The sequence below is a fragment of the Brachyistius frenatus genome, unplaced genomic scaffold (assembly GCF_029030835.1).
Source record: "Brachyistius frenatus isolate BFR_SWC_R1_liver_20210118 unplaced genomic scaffold, ASM2903083v1 Contig_22, whole genome shotgun sequence".
NCBI classification, from domain to species: domain Eukaryota; kingdom Metazoa; phylum Chordata; class Actinopteri; family Embiotocidae; genus Brachyistius; species Brachyistius frenatus.
This window is the reverse complement of record NW_027210621.1, coordinates 1,540,957-1,564,176: the sequence shown is the minus strand read 5'-3', so window position 1 is coordinate 1,564,176 and position 23,220 is coordinate 1,540,957. Positions and strand designations below refer to the sequence as shown.

The 23,220-nt window shown below is 42.2% G+C and overlaps 1 protein-coding gene across 5 annotated transcripts in view; it reads left to right on the top strand.

The window, feature by feature from the left end:
- The first annotated feature begins 508 nt into the window (after positions 1-508).
- The window catches only part of tenm2a (teneurin transmembrane protein 2a), a 203,079-nt gene continuing 180,367 nt past the window's right edge, over positions 509-23,220 (top strand). For 4 of the 5 annotated variants that reach the window (XM_069696825.1, XM_069696824.1, XM_069696823.1 and 1 more), the window contains exon 1: positions 510-981. The gene's annotated coding sequence lies outside the window, so the exon portion shown is untranslated. Of the gene's footprint in view, positions 982-23,220 lie in introns of all 5 variants that reach the window. The other variant, XM_069696820.1, reaches the window with a different exon arrangement.

The window sequence follows — 23,220 nt, the reverse complement described above, 5'->3', positions numbered from 1 at the left end:
AGGACCACTGTAATGAGCAGGAGGCCATAGAGGGAGGGAAATGACACCCAAAGCAGGCATGCTCAAGCTATGAAAAATACAGTAAAATTCACGTTTGCCCGTTATAAATACACGTGGCAGTGTTGCTGCAGTTTATTTGACAAAGTAAAAATGACCTTTTTATTTTTCTTAAATCATACAATTAATCATGTATTAATATGATGGTTTCTCAGCGTGATAACACGGTAGTAGCTACATATTTTAGATAACGTTTTACCAAATGATATGTTTAAGTAATGATAATATAATCACATCTACTCAGTCATTTCCATTTAATCACATCATAGTTAAACATTTGGGACTCTAAATGTTTAATCGCGTTTACTGCTGATCCCTGCATGTCCTCTTGCAGGGATGCAGCTGCAGTCAACAGCGCACAGTGGATTACTCTCCACATGCGCTGATAATGACCATTGACTTGACTCGGCCGTGAACGCGCGCTCCGCGAGCCTCGGTCATTCCTCTATACTGTGTGTGGATGGTCGCTCCCAGGGTGCCGCTGCGCGCAGCCTTTAGCCTACCGATCGACCGTTGCTCGTATTCAGAGCATGCCCGCCTGCCCGCGGTTTCTCCGGTCCGAAGAGAAGCAACGGAAGACGTGCCGTGTGCGCACAGCCGCGTTCGTCCGGTGTTTGGTCCAGCTTTTGCCAGTCAGCACTGTTCCCTATAGCGATCACCACCGCGGAATGGATTGTTCCGTTTGATTCCACAATTTGGTGAGATGTTGAACTGGAGGCTCCTAGCCTGCCCTCTCCATCAGATCACCCCCCGTCCTCTCATCTCACTCTGCACGCAATAGCGGCTTGTCAGGAGAGACAGTGCAAAGCAAAGTATGCAATAAACAAGTGTCAAGAAGCTGCGGGCTGTTCCATTGGAGGGAAGGAAAAGTTCAAGTTGGAGAAGGAGGATTATGCAGTGAGTGCTGCGCATTGCTGTAAACAGGTACGTGGTATTTTGAAATGTATTTCTATGGAAACGATGCTTACGCGCTGCTGTTGTTGACACACCAGCCTGTGGGACCACAAAAAGCACATGTGCACGCGATCAGTTCTTGTGGCAAGTGTAGGACGGGGTGGGCAGCGCGGAGCGATGACATTGAGGTGCCTTTTATCGGAATAACATGTGTGGTCCTCATGTGAGCCCGCACTTGACTGGCATTGGTCACAGATGTCTCCCTCCGCGCGTCTGCAGTGTCGTTTCTGTTCCATTTGTCGAGCAGACGACTTTAATTGCATCGCTACATGGAGTTTGTGGTTGGAGAGACATTGCAATTCTCCGCGGCATGCCACGAGAGCCTAAATCAGAAACTGTGCGGCTTCTCTCTCAATCTGAAGGGTCAAGGTGGACTGCTGAGACCTGTAGTGATGAGGGGCAGGAGCTCATCTAGTCCCTGTCCGAAGCGGTTATGCGCTGCAGCAGCGCAGCATCCTCATCGCATTGCTCCCCATGTATACGTGCGTGAAGTAGTGCGTGAGTGTCCTTCGAAAAACACGCTTTCACTAACTCATGACAATAACGGAGTTGCTGGTGGGCTTCAATTCGCAGCTTGACCTGTCATTACCGCGCGTCTCCTCTCCTCTGCACGGACACAACTCTGCGGCGAATCTGCCTGGACACGGATGCTGCCGCGTATTGCTGCCTCTCACCTCTTTTGCAGCATCGATTGCTACACTGCTCTTTATATTTTATTTGTACTTATTAGTATTTCTCCCACTTGCATCCCATGTACTGAATTATAAATAATGCACGGTATTATGCGTTGTGGAGGGCAGAATCAGAGGTCAAAGCAGTGTAGGTGTGCTTGTGCTGTGCAGAGATTAATATATTTCCTCTGCTGGTTTTTGGTGACACAGAAAAGCTGAAAGCCACGGCCCAGCTGACCCGCCTCAAGCTGCAGTGGAACATAACACTGCAGGACACTGTTCGCTCAGGAATGAATATTCATTGAGCACAAGTGAGGCTGTTAGTTAAGGATCTAATGCCCAATGCATGTGTAAAGTTTAAGAGTGCACTGGAGAAACTTTTGGAGTCAGTTGTGCACCAAGTAGGGTGTCGAGCGCGACGAGGCCCACACACCAGCTGTAGACCCGAGAGCCTGGCAGTCATCAGCACCTCATGACATGAAAACACACACAGACACACAGATGCCCTGAGGATCTTGATGATGAGGCGCACTGCTGTGAATCACACTTCAATCTAACCGGTACAGTTTCTCTCTGTGGCCCTTCTCTCTCCTCCTCCACCTTTAGCTCTCTTCAAGCCTGCCCGTGTCTCTGTGATCTCCAACACTCTTTGATCTCTCTCCCGCTTTCCATCTCTCCGTCTTCAGCTTTTGACAGGAGCATATAAATCAAAAAGGAAGTAAAGCCCTCAGATTTGCGTGCAGTCATGACTGACACGCTGTCAAGTACATGCATGAACACGCACGCGTGTTGTACTTAACCCATATGTCTGTTTTACTCACACTGACAGACCACAAACTCACCTGTCTACCACAGTCTTAAGCCTGCCAAGTGTAATCATTATGACCAGTGAGTTGTTTGTGTCTGCATATGTGTAGAAAGCCTCAGTCTTAAGTACTAATAGGAGCTCAAACTGAATAGCAGCAGGCCGTGTCAAGCACAATCTCCAGACAATCCCTCAGGGTGTCCTATTTGGCATGGCTACACAGGCACACTTACACAATTGGCCTGAGATGTTTAGACTTGAATCAAGGGTCTGAGCACTACAGGTTCTCTGAGTCCATGTCCTTGATGGACCTTCACGACTAATCGCACAGATTAAGTCAATGTGGTTACTGTGGTGATATACAGTTGATTTACTTCTAAATGCAAACTTTTACTTGCATGAATGATATTTGCTAATTCACACATGAATATGATTAGGGAGTGACTAGCTTTCTGTTAATCTATCTCGTTCTTCTCTCTCTCTTCCTCTATGTGGGTTACATATTTATACATTTTACTGCAACACCTGTGAGGCCTGCAAAGAGGAGCATCAATCTTCATTAGACTGAAATGAGGCTGGCCTTGTTGAATAAATGACTAGCATTGAGAATGTGTGTGTGTGTGTGTGTGTGTGTGTGTGTGTGTGTGTGTGTGTGTGTGTGTGTGTGTGTGTGTGTGTGTGTGTGTGTGTGTGTGTGTGTGTGTGTGTGTGTGTGTGTGTGTGTGTGTGTGTGTGTGCATACCCGTGTGCGTGTGCGTGTGTTGAGCTCCGTGGCCCGCTCTGACCAGGCTGACAGATGACTGCAGTGATTTCCAGGGTTCAGCAGATTAGGGGATTAAAGCCTGAAGGCTTCACACAATAACCCTAATGCATACACACGCCCACAAGCACACGCGCATCAAGCAAACACACACTCGCATTTGGGGCTGCCGAGCCTGTTCAGAGGTCAGCGATGTCCAGTGTGACCCTCACGCTGCGTGCTTGCCCTGCGCTTTTGCACGGCTGTCCACATTCACAGATGGAAATCAGCATCAGAAAACCTCAAGGGGTCCAATTTCACTAATTCCATTTACACCCGTACCGGCTCAACCCGTATTGGTACAGAGAGCCCGGTTAATACATTTTGTCCTTCTCAAACAATTCAGAACCCACTCAGTGTTGGAAAATGAACCACCGTAGTGGGTTGAATGCTTGTGACTAGGCCAGTGAAATTGTGTTGCCGATTAAAGGCAGAAGTCCCTTTCAAACACAAACCGGGCACCACTGTGCTCATTGTTTTAAATCATGTCAACTACAACTACATTGCACCACGTTAATTGATGTCATAACAAAAAAACAACAAAAAAAAAAACTGCTCACATGTCTCTCAGGTATAATTACCTGAGTGCAGTAAAGTGCCTCTTGTTTCAAGGCTTTGCATGATTTAATGTGTTGACTGGTTTGCTTTTGGAAAAAAGCTATTTGCTGCACGTGGTTAACATTTTTTTTCTTTACCAGGACATTTCAACGGGGTGTGAAATGCTAAGCACTGTTGCTACTGACAGCGCAGTCATAAGCAACATTAGCAAGTTTTAAAATACTTTAAATGTAGATTTTGTCTTGGGGCCAACTTTACTTTCTTTTATTTGTCCATAAAGTTGCTAGAAAGAGTAAAACATGCAGCTTATCTACACACCTGCAGCCTCCATTGTTTTGTAATTTTACGCAGTTTTCTCACCCAGGTCTTAAATAGAGGTGAGAGCATAATTGTTATTTCATCAGATAAAATCATTTTTTTAAACACAGCAAACACTGCTGTTGTACTGTACGTTAGACCTCATCACTTAATCATTTGGGACAGAAGAGGATAGGTAGTAATGGAGGCAGAAACAACCTCTTGTCACCGCTGATTAACTAAGAGCGCTGACCTTTGGAGAGAGGAGGGGTGGGTGAAAATTATGTTCTCAGTGCCATAGAGTGGAGAGAGTGTGATATTGTTTATAGTGGCACTGTAATTGTCAGGAAGTGCAAATAAAAAATAGTAAGCTTGGTGGCAAGTTCTGTAGGCCACACAGAACTGTTAAAGGCAGTTCTGTGTGGCCTACTACCCTTTCAGCTATTTCACAAGCTCATGGCTTTTTTCTTTTTTTTTTTTTTTAACCAGATATACAATCAACTCAGACTCATAAATCCACACCCAGATAGAAAAGCTTCTGCAGGAATGGTTTTGCACCCTGTCTGGCCTTCTGCGCAGTAGATTTTAGGCAGCGTGACACACAACAGTGTTAGAAAGGCTTTTGACCAACTCACTTCTCCTTCTCTTACTGTCCCCCTTTGCAGTTCCCTGCTTTGTAGTCCTCAATTTGATCCATTCATGCTCCATTGTCCGCTCTGTGTCATATTTCCACATTTCAACTTTCAACATTAATTATGCTCCTTCGGGGAGCTTGCCAAGGCGTGTAGGAATAGCATGCTGTGGTTTTTCGAGAGGCTAAAATTACAAAGACATCAGCAAGAAGGAGCAAATTATATTAATTGCAGTAATTGATTAATTGGTGGGTAGATGGGTGGAAACCACAGAGTATGAAAAAAACAGTAGATGACGTATCCCATGGCTTTCTGAAGGCTGTTTTTCATTAAAGGAAGACTAAAAGGATTTGTAAAAACTAATAGTATAAAACCAGATTTGGTAAAAGTTTACATGTGACATGTCCACTGCAGCCACATTTGTTTTTTTCGAGCCATTTTTGTTATTGCATCAATTGACTGTTCTTCTTCATAACAATGTTTGAATGAGTTTTGCCTTGAATGGTCCAATCAAATTTGTACAACATATCACCTTCAAAGTTTCGGATACAAAAACAAACACTCACTGTAATTGTGTGTGTTTGAATTAAAAAAAAAAGAGAGATCAGAGCTGCCACTAAAATAAAGCCTTTATTGGAACAATGATTCTCTGAATAGCTGCCAAGACACATAATAGAAGAAGTGAAAGTAGCCACTGAGACCCGTGCTTAATGTGAAAACAATTAGAGATGATGTAGTTGAAGAGTTGAGAGGAGTCTGAGATTCCTCGTGACCTATGTGGCCTGTATTTTTTGTGTTGTGTTTCTCAGACGACACTGCTCGCTGTGGTGCGATGAGTGTGTGCATGTGTGTGTTTGCATGTGTGTGGTGTGTGACACACAGCATTAGCCGTGCTTTAGAGAAAGTGACGCTTGTAGAGAGCAGCCTTCATCTTGGATTACCATGCCCATGGATCCAGTGAGTTTTTGTGTTGGAAGTGATGGCAGAGCGGGATGATATTTACTACATCTGTCTGACAGCTGACCGACTGGTTTTAACTCAGCCTCCTCAAAGGCTCATGGCGTTTTGTGATGAGCCTCCTAGTTCCATTTAAGTTGAGCAAAAATGAAGTCTCGAACTCACGTGCCTACAAGCACATGTGCTTGGGGGAAAATGGCGAATCTTCTAGCATAGACTACACTATGTTTGGCCACTGAGTTTGCTGGACAGGGAAAATTGTGTCCTCCCGGCAGCAAAAACTAATGACAGTTCAGAGAGTGATGTGTTCACTCATTTAGGGGCTCAGTGTTCATGTTGATGTCTCAGCAAAGGAGAGCGCTGTCAGTCAGCTGTCAATTGAAATGACACCAACAGCAGTGTATGGAAACAGGCTGAAGGCTGATCTTATTGTAAAGTTCTTATTGTCCGACTGGACATGCCCCTAACACATGCAAAATGTGTGTTGAGCCTTGCTAAGCTACAGTGACTCAAACACAATTTCTTGGCTGTAAAGTAACCCCAAAAAAAGTATTCATCTCACGGCCTTAATTTTTCACTGCAAGGTTTTCTTTTTAACCTGTTTCCCTTCAGTGTACAGAGGCAGGTAGTCTCCTTTACAAATTACAGATACCTCTACTTCTGTTTCCCGAGGAATGCTGTGAAAAGTGGACTTGGCCTCTTTTGCTATTAAAAGGGAGGTATGGTCAGTTGAGTCATGCTCAAAGATGCTGCCTCGTCATCCCTCAGACTCACACACCCATCAAGCCCTGACCCCTTTGCTCCTTTCCGACAGGATGTGTAGATGGAGCAATCGTTGATGATACTTGAGGTTCTTTTGTATCAGTGAACCTGCTCCATGCCCTCTGTCCAACATTTGAGGGTTGTGCAGGTTACACAAGTGTGTGCTGCAACCCTGACTAGTAGAAGATATATCAGATAATGGACACATTTAAGCATGTATGCATCTAAGCACACACACAGTTTCAGTTAGGAATAACTGGCTTTTCCATTTACAGTACTCCTTTTGTGGGGATCATTGAATTCCATGCCTTTCACAGCCAATGGAATAACTGCAAACTCTCTGTGGCAGCCAATAAAATCTGAAAATTTAGTGTACCCCTCTCCCTCTCCCTCTCCCTCTGTTTCTCTCTGTCTCTCTTTCTAAGCAGACATGTCTAGTTACAGTCTAAAATGGCCTTGTGAAGGAGGAGGGGAGTTAAGATGGCATCCCCCGAGACTTTTCAGAGAAGTAATTTAATAAACTGTGATATTTTCCCACTCCACAAGGGAAAGGGAATAGACTCGGAAAAGTAATGAAACTGAGCTGTTGAATTTTTTATATTAAAGAATCAATTTCCTGTTCTTGAACATAACCAAGTAAAAGGTCCTTTCTTCTACCTGCCTTGTAACATGCACAGTACATCATTGACTTCCGGCTAGCTTCCTGTTCTCACTGTGGGAAGATGCAAAGGTTTGATGAAAACATTTGTTCAACAGAATATTCTGGCTTCCACCCACCCTTTAACATCTGAGTTTGCAACGGGAAAGAGAGGTTTTCCTAATCACAGTCTCTGCTCAGAAAGTTGAGTGGAAGCCGCCTCGCACGAATAGTCATCACTTGTTAATAACAAAACTGAGCACAAAACGCATAATTCAAATTGAAGTTGCAGAGGAATCTGCAAGTCAAGATTTGAAAGTGTGGAGGACCATTTGTAAAATTCTGATTTCATGCACACTTCAAATTTCCTCTCATGACTTCCTCCAACTGTTTTTGGGATATTTGAAAAGGTGACATGGAGCTACAGTTTCTGGCAAGCAACACATTAAAAAGACAAATCACCAATCAACCACCAACCAATCAACCACATAGCCTCATGTTAAGTAGGGGTTTAGCAAGACAATATTTTGCTTCAATGTTGGATAGGACATCAAGCTTTCAATCATTGTTAACCCTTGCAAAGGATATTTTCTTATATCGGTAATTTAGTATTACAATTCGTATTTCAACATAGTGTAAGACCAAACTCTTCATATGGAAGAATAGCTGATTGTGTCAGTTCTTACCTCTAGCTTGCAGATTAATTTGGGCAGAGCAGAAATCTGTAAAACAATACTATATTATGATCATATCATCAGCGTCTGATTAAACCATAAATCAGTCACGACTCAGAAACTGCTTCTTGAAGAAATCAAATGGATTTCTACTATCTTAGAAGTTGTGTTTAACGGCAGTTTACCAACCTTATGTGACAGTTGGAATGTGAGGGTGTCGTGGTCTTGTTGGTCGATGGACATGAAGCGCTCACATTAAGTGATCTGCCTTCATACAAGAGACTGGGGGTTGCTTCCTGTAACAGATCAAATATAAATGAGCCTCTTTTAAAAAAAAAAAAAAAAAAAAGATTATGATGATTCAAATTTTTAAAAATAATTCTCCAACACTTTGACACACCTGGTTACTTACATAAAGCAGATTAAGCCATACCTTGAAATGATATAACATTAACATAATATAACTGTTTGGAGAGCAATAACAATTGTTTATGAAATTGTGTAAGCATTTATTGACGTTTGAAAATTGGGGAAAAAAATGCATTAATATTCCTCAGTGTCGGCGTATATATTTCATGTTTATACTCTCTGTAACTTCTCATAGAGGAATTAATCAGCAGTAGTCATGTGCCCTTGATTGTTTCAACATTGTTAGTGAGGCATCTTGTGTGTTTTTGTTGGAGTTAGCTGAAGCAGTTCTGACTTGAGACAAAGACTTTTACAGAATCTATCAGCTTGTGGAAGTCATAACACCACTTTCCTTTTCTCCTTTTCTGTGGCCAAAGCAGCTGAAGGCCAATTTCTTATGTTTTTTTTTTAATAAAAATTCACATTTACAATATCCATCCTGTTTTATCTTTTAAAATCATCTTTTTTGAAAAAAAAAAAAAAAAAATCAACCATTACAGATTTCTGTAACATTTGACTGATAGTGGACATTAGTATTCAATAATTAATGCCGTTTCCTCCCTTTCACACTTCTGTCAAGGCTGTTGGCTGTTTGTTTACTGCAGATATGCAATGACACTCCTTTTACCCTGACTCCATCGCTACGTGTGGCAGAGAGGGAGAGAGAGAGGTCAGGTGATGATTTATGACCGCGATGCTGCATTCCAGCACTGGATGATTAATCTCTTCTGGGAACACTTCACAAGTACAAGTTTAACCTACCTCGGCCTTGCACACGCATGCACGCACACACACATTCTGGTGCGCACACCAACAGTACAAAAACACACACACACACACACACACACACACACACACACACACACACACACACACACACACACACACACAAGCGTAAGCACACGTGCGCCCTGCGTGTCTGACAAGCAATACATAAATGCAGGGGCAGAGTGCATGTAGGTGCTTTTGTATGCAATTCATGTGCAACTACCCCCCTCCTCCCAACACACATGCACACACAACCCAATCCCCACGTACAGCCCCTCTTTTAGTGTCCGCCTCACTTGTTCATTCTGACTTTTTTTTTTTTCTCTCTCTCCTCACTGGCCTCAGTGGTGCAATGTCTCACATTCACCCCTCTCCTCTTTCGCTCTGTCCATTCATCACAAACAGTCACAGATGCTCACACTCACATAGGGAGAAGGAGGGGGAGGAGGAAGGGGAGGGGGTGGGGTGGGGTGAAGGAATCTCTGTATAAGGCCATTTGGCTCCTGTACCAGTGAGCATACGGCTATAGGATTAGTGCTGCTAGGTGCTAAAAGCTTCAATGTCTTAATAAGCACAGAGAAAGGCAGGGACCAGCCGTATCTGTGTGATACAGCTGTGTCTGCGTGCACAAGTGTGCGTATTCAGGTGCTTTGCGCAGGTACAAATACTCTTTGGCAGTCCTGGGCCAGCACATTGAGAGGACAAGTGTAAATACCACAGGCCGCATCTGCAGCTCGATTACATGAGCACACTTCAACCAATTGTTCCACAGTTATACTCATTGAAACACAGAGGGTGGTTGAACACATCTTTATTCTAATGAAGTCATTTATTGTAATGGAGAGCATTTACAGTCAGCTGTAGCTTGGATTCCTATGCTTTTGTCATTACTGCCTCCCTGTCTCTCTACACAGCCAGCTGTGTCTCTTAGTACTGTATGTCTCTCTCTCTCTCTCCAGTGAGCAGCTATAGCCTGCGAGCACAGTGACCTTCTCTCCAGAGACCATGGGATTTTTATGGGAATGGGATATGCAGTGATTGCGACTTTTTTAGAAGCATACTGTCATGTAATTAAATGTTTTTAGTGAGGCCTCATGTCGACTGGCACATAAAGTATGATTTATTAGGAGGAAATGTGCAAATGAAAAAAAAAAAAAAAAAACGGACCAAATGACCACCAAATGCCAGTGTGATTGATAGCATAGAATTAAACCAAGTTATGAGTGTGAGTCAAGTTTGTTATTAAATGTCACTTTATGAGCCAGTGAGCTTTATATCAGAGATTTGCCATATTTAAAACACCTATAATCGTCATGTCCACATGGAACCTCATGTAAAATTGTGTCTCCTGTTGTCTTACATTGTAAATACCCACCAAACAAACATGCTTTGTATTTATCACTATTAGAGGTGAAAACATTACACACACAGTCCTGGTTAATTTAGCATGGTTACTATTGGTGACGACAAGTGTGCTTTACAGTCGAGCAAACACTTATTGAGCAGCTGCGTTGTTAAAAATACAACAGATGAATGATTAGTCTGAAAAGAAAAAAAACATACACCCCTTGTCCTCGTAAATAAGTGAATCAATAATAATTGGAGCTGCGGTCTGACTCATTACCCTCCCTCTTGATGAATATTTACAGCAGTGAGGAGTCCGTTATCTTGCTGGGAAGTTAGAGACTCACAGTCTCGAACCTCCACCTTTTAATCCAAAGGTTCACTGTATTTACTTCTTGTTCCTTTACTCCCAGATATAATTAAAACTGATTTTCTGTCACAAGCTGCAGCAGCCTCCTTGTGTGCATCTGGTCCTACTGTATGAAAACCATGTGTGTGTGAATGCAGTTTGGATCAGCTAACCTTTGTTAACTATGGAAACTACTTCATAGATTTTAGAATTGGTTTTGTTGCAAAAGATCCTTATTATAATGGTATAAAATAGGGGTTTGGTTGGCTAAAGATAAAAAATAAATACATTATTATTTCAGGAATGTTTTCACAACCAACTGATGTTAATTCACATAAATACATTAATGCACTAAAACCCACACATAATGTTCACATAGAGTAACAGAACAGTCTGTTTAAACTTTGGCTGCATTCATCTATCTGTACTGTTGCTAATTCTTATTTCATGGCTGGAAGCTGCCACCAGATAGGAACCTATTTCATTAACTAATGGTTATTGTGATTTATAGTATACACCAGGAATCCATGCATGTATGTGACATGCATGGATTCCTGCCATGACTCCATTCATGTTATTGCCATGAGAGCCCTTTCCTTCTGCCCACTATGAGCAGAATGAGGTATCTTTTTGATTGAATAGAACAACTGCTTTGAATGTAGCCAATACAAGAAAAGTATTCTGTACACAGCTCATGACACAGATAAAGCAGAGAGGGGTCATCTCACTCGGTAAGGGAAAAGTTCAGCAAGTCATTAAGCACATACTCATACATGCTTGTGCATTATATATATAGCAGCTTCATTCCGTTGTGTGTTAATCCAGCTCAGATCATAACATACTGTAGGCAGCGTCTATTATCAAATGCAAAGATTTGTGAGAGCAAAAAGGAGTAGTGTATGGTAAAGAGTAATGTAATCCAATCCTTTGTGAAAGTGCTATTGTACCAGCCAGCCCCATTCAATCTCCTCACAGGCTACAGAAGAGATGAATGTCCTGGATGATTCTAATTTCAAAACACACATACCCACATCGCACATGCACGCAAACACACACACACACACACACACACACACACACACACACACACACACACACACACACACACACACACACACACACACACACACACACACACACACACACACAGAGATGACTTGTCTTCACCATATTCATATTTGATGTTATTACTATTCACTCACGTGAATAGTAATTACTATTCAGTCATGTGAATAGTAGTAACACGAGTGGTTTTGTACTTGTACTTGAAGATGCCCTTTGACACTTTTATGCGTGTGAATGTGTTGGTTTTGAAGCGTGCTGTATTTTATGTTCTCACTGAGAATTTACCTTTGCGTCATTGAACATTTATTCATTTCCCTTTTTATAGAGGGCAGATTTAATTCATTTGTGTTTAAGATGACGAAACTGAACAAGTGATATTGAAACCAATTCTGGCACCATATTTTATCCAATTACATTAAATATGAAATTTAAATATTTACTGCTGTACTCATCATGAAGACAAACCAACAGTTAGAATTGAAAAATACAGTTTAACTATCTATACAGATCAATGAAACTGTTATATGTAAATATCAGAAAGTCTACTACAGCAGTTGGAATAATTATATTATCTGCTATCTTATAACAGTATCAATTGATTGTGTTATTTGACTGGAGTTTGTGTTTTTGCAGCCAAATTAGGGGTTTAATAAACAAGTATTAGTCGTCCTTCTACCTGCAAGAAAGCAGTTGAAAGCTTTTGTTTATATAAACAGCATCTGGAAACATAACAACTGTATGGCACGTCTATTGTAGTAAAATCCTTCATTTTGCTTTTAAGCATTTAAACTCTTTGCAATGACAAAAGAGCAAAATTAATTTGCAACTAGAAATAATTGGTTGTAAAATTTCCCCATGAAAGGCATTCAGTGAACCTGAATGAGAAAGATAAGTGGTGTTTGAAATGAATTTGAAGTTTGTAAGAGTGTGACCTCACCTTAACATCCCCAAAAAATAATTCCATCGTCAATTATCTTGGATCTTTTGAGCAAATGACACTCGAATTATGTTGTCAAACAAGCTCGATCTTGTCAAAACAGTCAAATTGAGAAAAAGACTGCGTTACTTCAGCTCTGACTGAGTCTTACACCTAAAGTGCTCCGACAGCAGACCTCAGCTCTGAGATTACTCTCGAAATTGGAAATTTGCCTAAAACGGAAATCAACTCAAATATCATTTACTATCAGGCCGGTGTAAGATATGTGAGCCGGCTTAAGTGCACTTTTTGGTATAAAAATTAGGCCTTTGCGTCTACTCAGAAAGCATCTCAGAGCAAACACTCACATCCTGGGCTATTTTCATGGATTTGGTTTCATGGATTTTCATGGATTTAGGATGTGAAGGCGCACCGACGTAATCACTTAAACTGCCTTCATGTTTATTATGTATGCCAGTATTTTATTTTTCTCAACATGGATTTTATATCCCAAAAAGGAGCTCAAACCAGTAGAGAATATGAAGCTGTGTGTGGAGTCATTAAATCAGGGGCACGGGAAAGTACAGGATTGTGCCACTCTGTGTTTTCATGGACAAAATCACAGAGTCCATCAGAAGCCACAAGGACATGATCATTTCTCTCTTCATTCTCTCGTGAGAACAATTTATCCCTGCCTGTTTTGTCAACATTCCTGTAAAATAATAATCCTCAGAACAAAATCCTTGTGTCAAATTTGCACTTGTGTAAGAGTTTAACTAATATCAGGGCTACAGGTACTGTCAATTAGATGATGCCAACAACTGTTAACGTCAGCCTCACTCACGACTCGGTTCCTTGATCACTTCTGACAGAATGTTTCATTCCCTGCCAAGCTCAAAAATCTGTTCCTGAGGTTTGGAAGGCAACGCTTTCAAATCCAATATAGTCTTCTATCTGTACATTTTCATTCGTCTTACATTTGTCTCCAGAGTTTTTATTATTGGATCTGCCTCAATGCTGCTACTGTCTAACCAGATGCTTTCGTATTTCTGGCACTGCAGGGTTAAAAATAATGCCGTCCATTCATTTCAATCATGTTTACTCAGGAAAAGAACGGAAATGAAATTAAAAATACATACATTTAATACACTCTCAGGGTTTATGTGGCTGCTTAACTCTGGCTTATCGCCTGTGTTGCCTCACATCTCCTCTCTGTATCATTTGTAAACGCCATCTCTTATAAAGAAAACATGCACTATAAAATATGAATAACCGTAAAAAAGAAGAAAGAATCAGCGAAAAAATAATTTGACTGCATTCAGACATGTTTTTGTTCCACAGCAAGGATTACGGTGAGGCTTTTAAACTGTTAGATTCCCGCTGCTTTTTAATATCTTGTGTGATCTATTTGTGTCCTAAGCTGCTAATAGCTAGAAGGAATCAGGGGAACGCAGCAGGGTCGCTGCTCAGATAATGGATTGGTTATTTTATGTTTCTCCCACAAAAAAAGATAGAGTTGGGAATTTGTCCCCCCGTGCTTAACACCAGCAGGAAACGGAGTTTCTTTGGCGTTGTAATGCTTTAAAATATCAGTCTTGCATTACAGTTGTGTAGAGGAATGTGCTGCCATTACTTAGCACAGGCAGAGACACAGCATAATGTTTTTGGTGAATCAGTGTAGGATGGAATTTCAGGACCCTGCACTCACCCTCGGCAAGAGGATATCACTCTGGGTGAGCTGAACTGGAGGAACACCAGCCCAGTGGGCGAGAGTGATTTTAGAGAGCAGTGAAACCATTCTCTCCATTTCACAGTCACAGCACTGGCATAGCTGTGATAACAATGTGCCCTAAACCCGACTTATGTTCTTATTTATTCTGTGTGCCCCTCAATTGCCCGCCGATCATTCAGAAAAAGAAGCATTTGTGTTCGTGCACACATTCCTTTGCCTCCGCTCCGGCTCGTCTTCGGTGCAGCGAAGCAGAGCTGCAGTTGATACACTTTAGAGACGGGTGAGAGACAGAGAGAGAGAGAGAGAGAGAGAGAGAGAGAGCTATTTTCAAAAGCTCTTCCTGACAACTTGACAGTTTTCAGGACAATCTGCTGGCTAATTCTGCATTAATTAGTGATAAACTAGGAAAAAGCCAAAACAAGTTCATGGATGTTTTTGGGGTGCGAATGGGGTGCGAACTGTTTGTTCTTCATGCGGTTCCACATTACTGAATAAGGAAGAAGAAACTGGCAGGAAACTGCTTCATGCATTTACAACATCCTTGATCATCTATAGGGACCATACAATTCTCCGCAGCAAATACTAAAAGCTGTAATGTTGGGCGATGTTGCATAAATGTTTTAGAATCTCGGTGTTTGTTATGGACTCGACTGGGCCTCAGCGGACCAATTTAGACAGCCGTATAATGGCATCTCTAATGCTCCAGTCTACATGAAAATAAACAAGTCTGTAAAAAGGAATATTAAATGCACTGTATTATTGCTTATTCCCAAAGAAACAAATTGATATTTTTATGACATTTGATCTATAAAGCAAGAAGATGGCTATTTTACAGCAGTTACCATAAACAAACTGGGTTTTATTACTTTTTATTTCAGCTACGTGGCTAATTTTTTTAAAAGTGATCTGATTGGTCTTGTTGTGAGTGTACGCAGGTAGAGTCGTGTGTTCGTGTGTCTGGACGATTGTGTGTGATCTCGGGCCTTAGCTGTGAAGTATAGCTGATTCCCTGATCCAGCAGGTTAAGGAGGGCTTTGGATCTGTGCTGCTGACCCATCTGGACTGTTTGCCCAGGTTTCAGCCTCCAGTTGGAGTACTGCACCGAGAGCTCATCTCTGCTGCTTTCGCTCAATTCAGACCTTCCGCATTATGGCTGTGACAAAATTTTAATGGCCATTGACCCAATATACCTCAGACGATTTTGTGTGGCTCAGGATGTGATATGTGTGTAATCCTGTGACATATGTGGTTTGTGCCACACCGATAGCAACACACACATAGATATAAGAATACAGATGGATAACTCAAATTCTTTTTCCATATTTTTTGTGCTTCTATAACGCTAATCCTTTTCAATCTGTTGTTGGTGACATTAGCTCCCGTCCAAATATCGTATCTCCTCTGCTTTTCTACCCATCTTATCCAAGAGCTCAAGCTTGATGTGACCCCCCCTACACACACTACAAGAGCCAAAGAGGATCAGTGCTCAGATCCACTCAGATTACCACCTTCTTTGTTGCTCTCTCTCTCTCTCTCTCTCTCTCTCTCTCTCTCTCTCTCTCTCTCTCTCTCTCTGTCCCTCTCTGTCCCTCCTGTTCTCTCCTGTCCACCTAGACAGAAATGGCTAGACCACATAGGAGTTACATTTGGACAAGGACAAATAGGCACGCACGCGCGCACACACACACACACACACACACACACACACACACACACACACACACACACACACACACACACACACACACACACACACACACACACACACACACACACACACACACACACACACACACCACACGCATGCATGCAGGCAGACAATGCTGCAGGGCTGGGTAATATTTGAGGGGGCAGGATAACGTCAGCTGACCAAGGCCTTGGTGGCTCCCAGTCATCCATGGCTGCCAACTTCACTAACATCAGCTCCACTACACAGTAACAGGACAACGGCGGCCTGCTTTTTTCTGTAGCTTTTAATAGGGCAGCTCTCTGTGCACAAGTAAATCAGAGGCAGACAGAAAGAGAAGAGGAGGAGCAGTGAGCATCAATGGGATTTTGTGTCTTTTTTGTGACTTGAAGTGAAACACCAGCAGGTAGCATTACAGGCGGAGTATGGGGTTTAGCAGATGACTGGAACCTGATGCTGGGTGACAGGGCAACACATTTTACCACCGGAATGTTCGTTAATATCAGTAGAAATTATTAATGGCTAGCAGCTGGAGGCTGGACCAGCTGAGCATAACACACTCTGACTCTCTGACTAAAATGCCAGTGGTTTAGTTGGACTGTGGGTAATGCAGGTGCCGGGGCTTTCCAAGGAAGAAGAGGGAAATAAAAAAGATAACGTGGATTTTTTTTTTTTTTTTTTAAATTGACACGGGGCTGGCCTAATCACATCTTTAACACCCTCCCCCTGGGCGTCAGTGACAACAGCTCATCTGCAAAAAAAAAAGTCACATTTTGGCACAAGAGTGCCACAAGAGTGCCAAAATGTATAAAACACATGGGAGGTGTGGTAAAGTGACAGACCGAGAAAAAAAAAAGACAGGCCCCTCACAGCTGCTGCCACTAGTGCAAAAATCACTGATATGTTTACTGCACGGCCTCCTTCAGCACCAATAGTCGAAGATGGTGGTGGCAAAGGAGGGAAGAGGATGAGGAGAGGGAGAGAGACAGAGCGTGGAGGGAATGTACAACTTGTGGAAAGCAGAAGCTAACAATGGGCTGGCTGCCTGGCTCAACGATATGTCATGAGAGGTGATGACGATGATGATTATGATCAGCATTAGGCTGTAGTCAGGGAAATCTACTTGATAAAATTGAACTAAAAAAATGCTAGTGGAGAACAAACTAACTGGTGTTCACCAAGTTGTGTTTATAACATTACATTAAAACAAATTCTGTATACTTTGCTCTACTGCAGTGTTTTTTGTGCTCTTTTGAGACCAGAGAACTTTTTTTTTGGAAGACAGTTTTTTGTGAGGCTTTACAGTTTCTGAAATGCTACTTTTATGTGGAAAACACTGGTCATCTGATTAATACATTTTCATATCTCCTCTCTCTCTCCACACACACACACACACACACACACACACGCGCACGCACGCACGCACGCACGCACGCACACACACACACACACACACACACACACACACACAAGATGCCATCGCTTGTTTTAGAGTATAACATTTTTCAGTGCCACTTTTTGAAGGAATTTATTAGTTCCCCTCTCCCTTAATCTTTCCTGATTCCCTCTTACTCATAACACAGCTTTAGTGCTTTTAGGGATTGGCACGCACGGAAATTGGTGGTGTGTGATCTCGTGGTGTGGCTGATTATTTTTTTGTTGTCCCAGCACAGCCCTGGTGGAGCACTTAGTAATCGTATTGTTGCTGGATAGTTTCTCTTAGGGTCTAATTACCGGTACGGTGTGTTTAACAACTCAAACAACACTGTTTTACCTATTTTAGGAAGGCGACTGTTAGTTCCTCAAAGATTGCCGTTTGATTTGGTCTTTATCTCTATCTTATTAATGTGCTTGTTTTCATCCCTGCAGCGAGCTTCTTTTCCTGTCTCTCAGGCTAAAAGCCGCAAATATGCACCTCTCTTCTTTCCTTTTTTCTGCCCTCTAGGTATTGCTGCTGTCACTGCAAACCTTTCTCCTTTGACATCGTACCCCTGCCATCCCACACACATACACATATATCAATTCACACTTATCTTATAACAGCATGATGTCATTGACCAAAAATACATTGCGATCTGGTGTAGCTTAGAGACATGGTGTGTGTTGGAATTTGACATTTTGGTTGAACTGCTGCTTAGGAGATGCTGCACTGAAAAAAAAAAACCTGGGATAGACACATGTACCGATGCACCCGCACTAAAAAAAATCGCAGTGCGTTCACTTGGCCATTGTTACTTAACTCCCAGTCATCCTCCCACACAGCAGGGCAGCCAGCCTCTTGACACCATTCCATTTAGCCCACACTCCTGCCGGAGGATTCAGCTAATAACTCACATAGCCTGAATGCAGCCATAGCACGAAACAATTACTTTCAAGAAGAAACAGAGGAATCAGGGGAAATGAGAGAAAGTGTAACTGAGAGGATGATGTTTTTTAACATCAGCCAAAACCCCTACGCTGAGAGTGATGTGGTAAAAATATAAAAAATAATATTAAAAAAATAATCTTCAGTTTGTTAATGAATCGCTCAGATGAACTGAAGTTGCGTTACAGCACACAGTCATCACTATTCGAGGCCGTTCTCCCCCTCTCTCCCTCCGCAGGCTGGAGGAGAAAAGAGAAGGGAAAAAAAAAATCAAAAATAATAAATACTCCAAATGTGTCAAAAATCGAATGTCTCTCTCAAAAGAGACTACATTACCAGAAGCGACTGGGGACATTGAAGAAACACACACACATGATGTGTTTGATGTGTTTCCCATCAAACACATCATTTGCTTATAGTAGTTATAAAACACAACAAGGCAATGGCTATTCATTGCATGTTACTGGAAAATTAGCCCTCCAGCCAAGAGCCGGGCCCCTCTGATCAATGGATAAAAGACTGATACAAAGGATGTTTGGAGATGAGGGGAACACAGATTAAATGGCAGATTGGTGAGGTTTCATGTGATTTTCCTCCCTGTCCACTCTTTGTCTTTTACACGGCAGTAAGGTGAACTTGGTGATCCATATTCCACATAGATTTGAATTGCTATGCTAGTCCTGCTTTGTGGGACAACATAAAGCGGCCGTACTGCTAATCTGAATGAAGGTTTCTCATGCATACTAAGAAGGGAAAATAAATGGATAGTGACTCTGTTTCTGGTGTGTATTTTCTTTTACCGTAGATAACAAATACAGCCAATCTAATCTCACACAGATACCAATGCTGGAATTAGCTTTAATTAGAAAGAAACAGACATGTAAATTATCAATATCTAACCCTCTGAACCAGGGGTATATAATCTATCTAAATATAACCAAACCAGGCATGTTTTCAGGACTTTGTCAAAAGGCATCCTGGGAAATATAGGAAATCACTATCTGAAACAGAAGTAGACTGAGAATGGTTTAGAGAAAGCAGATACAGCAGAAAGGCAAAGTATGCAGCTTAATCACAAATTTCACAGGTTAATAAAGGTAGGTGAGGTTGGGATTTCTCCTTTAAAAGATACTGTTGTCTGTTTAGTCTTTTTTAGTGTTTTTGTCGGTTCTGTTTCAATTACTAATTTTTTACAACTCTGGCTCACTCGGTCGATAGTACTGCAGTACTGCATTCAGCTCACCCTGCTACCCCAATTAAGCCCATTGTTTTTGTTTCTATGCAGGGTACAGAAAAACATACATGCTCTGGTTCAGAGTATGGAGGAGCTGTATTTTCTGCTTTGCTGCTAAATTAGAGTATAGACAAAGTACAGACAATGTTATGACCAACTTTAGTCGAATACCATAAAGTACTGAATTCCATAAACAGAGCAGGTCAATTGTTAAAACTTTGGAAAATGTTGTCTTCATGTAGAGCCACATTGCTGACTATTGGAAGATGACAAACACAATCCTTTTTTTAGGGCTTTTAACATAATGGAAATGGACTTTGAACAAAAGTCCTGGTAAGATCTCAGGTGTGTGATTTGTGGAAGATATTATGTGAAGGGTAGTTTCATTTTAGACTTTAATAAGGCAGTGGGTAGAACTAAAGATGTTAGAGGTACTGTAGATATAAAGTAAATTGAAGAAGTAGGAGCAAAGGCAATTTTCCCAACCCCTAACGTGATCCTCTATAGTCCAGAGGACTATAGGTAATCAAGGCGGAGGATTTGTGTGGAATTGACATGTTCACTCAATGATTCAGTAGTGTGAGGGTACTGAATCTGAATCTGAAAAATACGAGCTTTATTGATGCACATACGTTGATATGTGCAAAGATGAATTGGTGCATGTGTACGCACGCATGTGTCTTGAGGGTGCGTTTCTTCTGTGGTTGAATGGAGAGAGCTCATTTGAGAAGATGCGATCTGAGGAGTGATCAGGGAATTCCTCCAACATCATGCTCCTGTAAATCATCTCTTTAATTAGCCTGAAACTCCCTCCAAGTGCACAGCTGACAAACACATACACAAACACACAAAATTACAATGCAACAACAACAACAAAAAAAGCCTTCTGCTGGCTGACGGAATGTGACGGTGTCACATCACGGGATAAACGACGAGCCGATCCAAGATAAAAGTGACTGAATGAAGGAAATGTAAGGAAGAGTAGGAGAGACATAGTTCACCCAGGTTGGCAGAGTCTATGCTGAGCCATGCAGCGCCAGGTTGGTAATTGGATCGGAGAGTCTTTGGGGAGGAGGACAAACACTGGGGAGGAGGGTAGGGGCTAAAATCCTGTCTCCTGAGCCTATCAGCCAAGAGGGCCTATGGACTATATTACACACTCATTTAGTTGATAGAATTCAACACCGAGACCTAAACAGGACCTACATCTAATCATGATCCAAGCAGCTTTTTCTTTTTAAATATATAAGGTATTTGCTGTGAGCCATTTTAATCTGATATACATAGAAATGAAATGTCTGCACACTATAGCGGAATCTATATTAATAACATCACTCTCGCTGATGTTTAGCCTGAATGAGAGAGGCAGAGGGAGATAGAAAGAGATAGAGTTGTCCAATAGTTGTATTACAGTAATACCTTGGTTTAATGGATGTCTGGTTTGGAATAAGGCTGTACTCAGTCCAATTGAGATTGTGTTGTGTTGAAGGGATGAGGTGCGCCCCCTCATAAATCCTCTCCTAGATGAGATTGGGGTTCAGAACGAGGGAATGAGCGGACAGTAAGAAAGACAGAATGATGCTCACAAATCCAGCTGAGGGTTTTGCTGTTGTGACTGTGACTGTGCGTGTGTGTGCGTGTGTGTGTGCGTGTGTGTGTGTGTGTGTGTGTGTGTGTGTGTGTGTGTGTGTGTGTGTGTGTGTGTCGTGTGTGCGCGTGTGTGCGCGTGTGTGCGCGTGTGTGTGTGTGTGTGTGTGTGTGTGTGTGTGTGTGGACGGGAGGGTGAATCCCAGATATGGGTTCTGTTAATCCTCCAGTCAGGCCTGGTGCTGTCTGTGTGACACACATACTTACCAACACTGGAAGAGCTAATGTTCCTCAGACACAGCTCTTTGGAGGACAAAGTTATTTGTTCTCTCCTGCTTGCCCCTCTGGCTTTATCACTCACACTTTTTTTTTGCAAACACACACACTCACACACATCGTACAATACAATGTCCTTTTCTGGTCTTATTTTCTGGATGTAGTTGGACATAAAGGAAGTAAGAGAAAGAGGATGAGAGGAGGGAAGCCAGAGGGAGGAGGAAACAGCTGGAAGTGGAAAAGGTCAGGCAGCCAGTGGTTCTTCTATACATTATAAAGCTGCTGTTGGAAGCTTTGGATCATCTTGTAGTAGAATAAGAAACAAGGGAGGCATGGGGTGTTGGGAAATCACAGACCATGAGGAAGGAAGACAAGGTGGTGTGGATAGGAGATGAGGCGGAGACAAGATGACAGCAGAGAAAAAAAGAAGAAAAGCTCAGAGAAATGCTGCAGGAGACAAAGGCAGTCATCTTGAGTAGAAGCTGATGATTTTATTGAGTTCTTCGGGGGCCTGCAGGAGAGGGGAAGGGTCAGGTTGCCAATGTGTAAACAGCAGATGTGAAAAGGCGCCTGCACATGCCACCACCCGGGGCTCCAGCAGCGAGCTGCGCAGTCAAGGACTCGTCGTGTGTCGCTGCTCCTGAAACCCTCGTCCATCTGCTGCTGCTTTAGCCCCATAAGCTAAAGTCCTGTAAAGACATCGACAGTGACAGCTACCCTGGAGCCTGAAGGATTCAGGTGCGATTAAAACAAGTGTTGCTTCCATTAGGTTTTACACACTAGTCAGCAGTAGGACGAGCAGGCCCAGGCACGCTGCTGCTCATTAGGAGTGTGGACTCTACACTGGCAGGGTCTTAATTGTTTTTCTCTTTAACTGAGCAACTTCATCAATAATCATTAAAAGGTGCTCAAGCAGGTGGGGCACATCTTATTTTTGTCACCAAGCAGCACAATACACACACTTACACAGAGTGGAAACCAGTGATGACTGAGTCATTCAAGGCTCGTTTTGAATTTTCTGTGATTTCTTGTGAAATAAGGCTCATAATGCTGATTCTATTAGGAGCTTTTCGAGTCTTTTGAGACTTCTGATATAAATCCTGCTATGATATCAGTGTTAAACAAAACTGAAAGTAGATTATTAGTCAGCAGCTCCAATGAAAGAGAATGAATTAACTTGAGAAAGCTGAAAAGACCAAATTGAATGCAAAAGCTTGTTTGTTTTTGGGGAATTTCTTTATGTTGAGATATAGATTTCATTTCTTGCCACAGAATTGATCACATTTCCATTCATCCTGCCGTATGTGTTTGGCTTTGTGAGCCGTTTTGCCTGTGATGCAGCTCTCTCTGTCTCTGTGTAGTGCATTCTCCTGCTTACTGTCAGTGACATTTCAGCTGTACATTTGGGAGCATACTGAGTTCTGTAAAGGTTGTCATAGAAAAGTTTCAGGCAATGTCTCTTTCCCTCACTCACCGTCTCTCCTTTTTTGTCCCGTTTCCTCCTTTCTTTATCTTCCGCTCTGCCACGTTCTGTCAATCTTATAATTTGTTTATCTCTTTTGCCTTCATTTCTCTCTGTTGTTTTCCCGCTTTTTTTTTAGTCACTTTGCCTTTCTGTCTCGGTTATAAATGCCGTTATTATGTACGTCGTACACCCACACTGCTCTTCACAGGAAGCTGTATGCG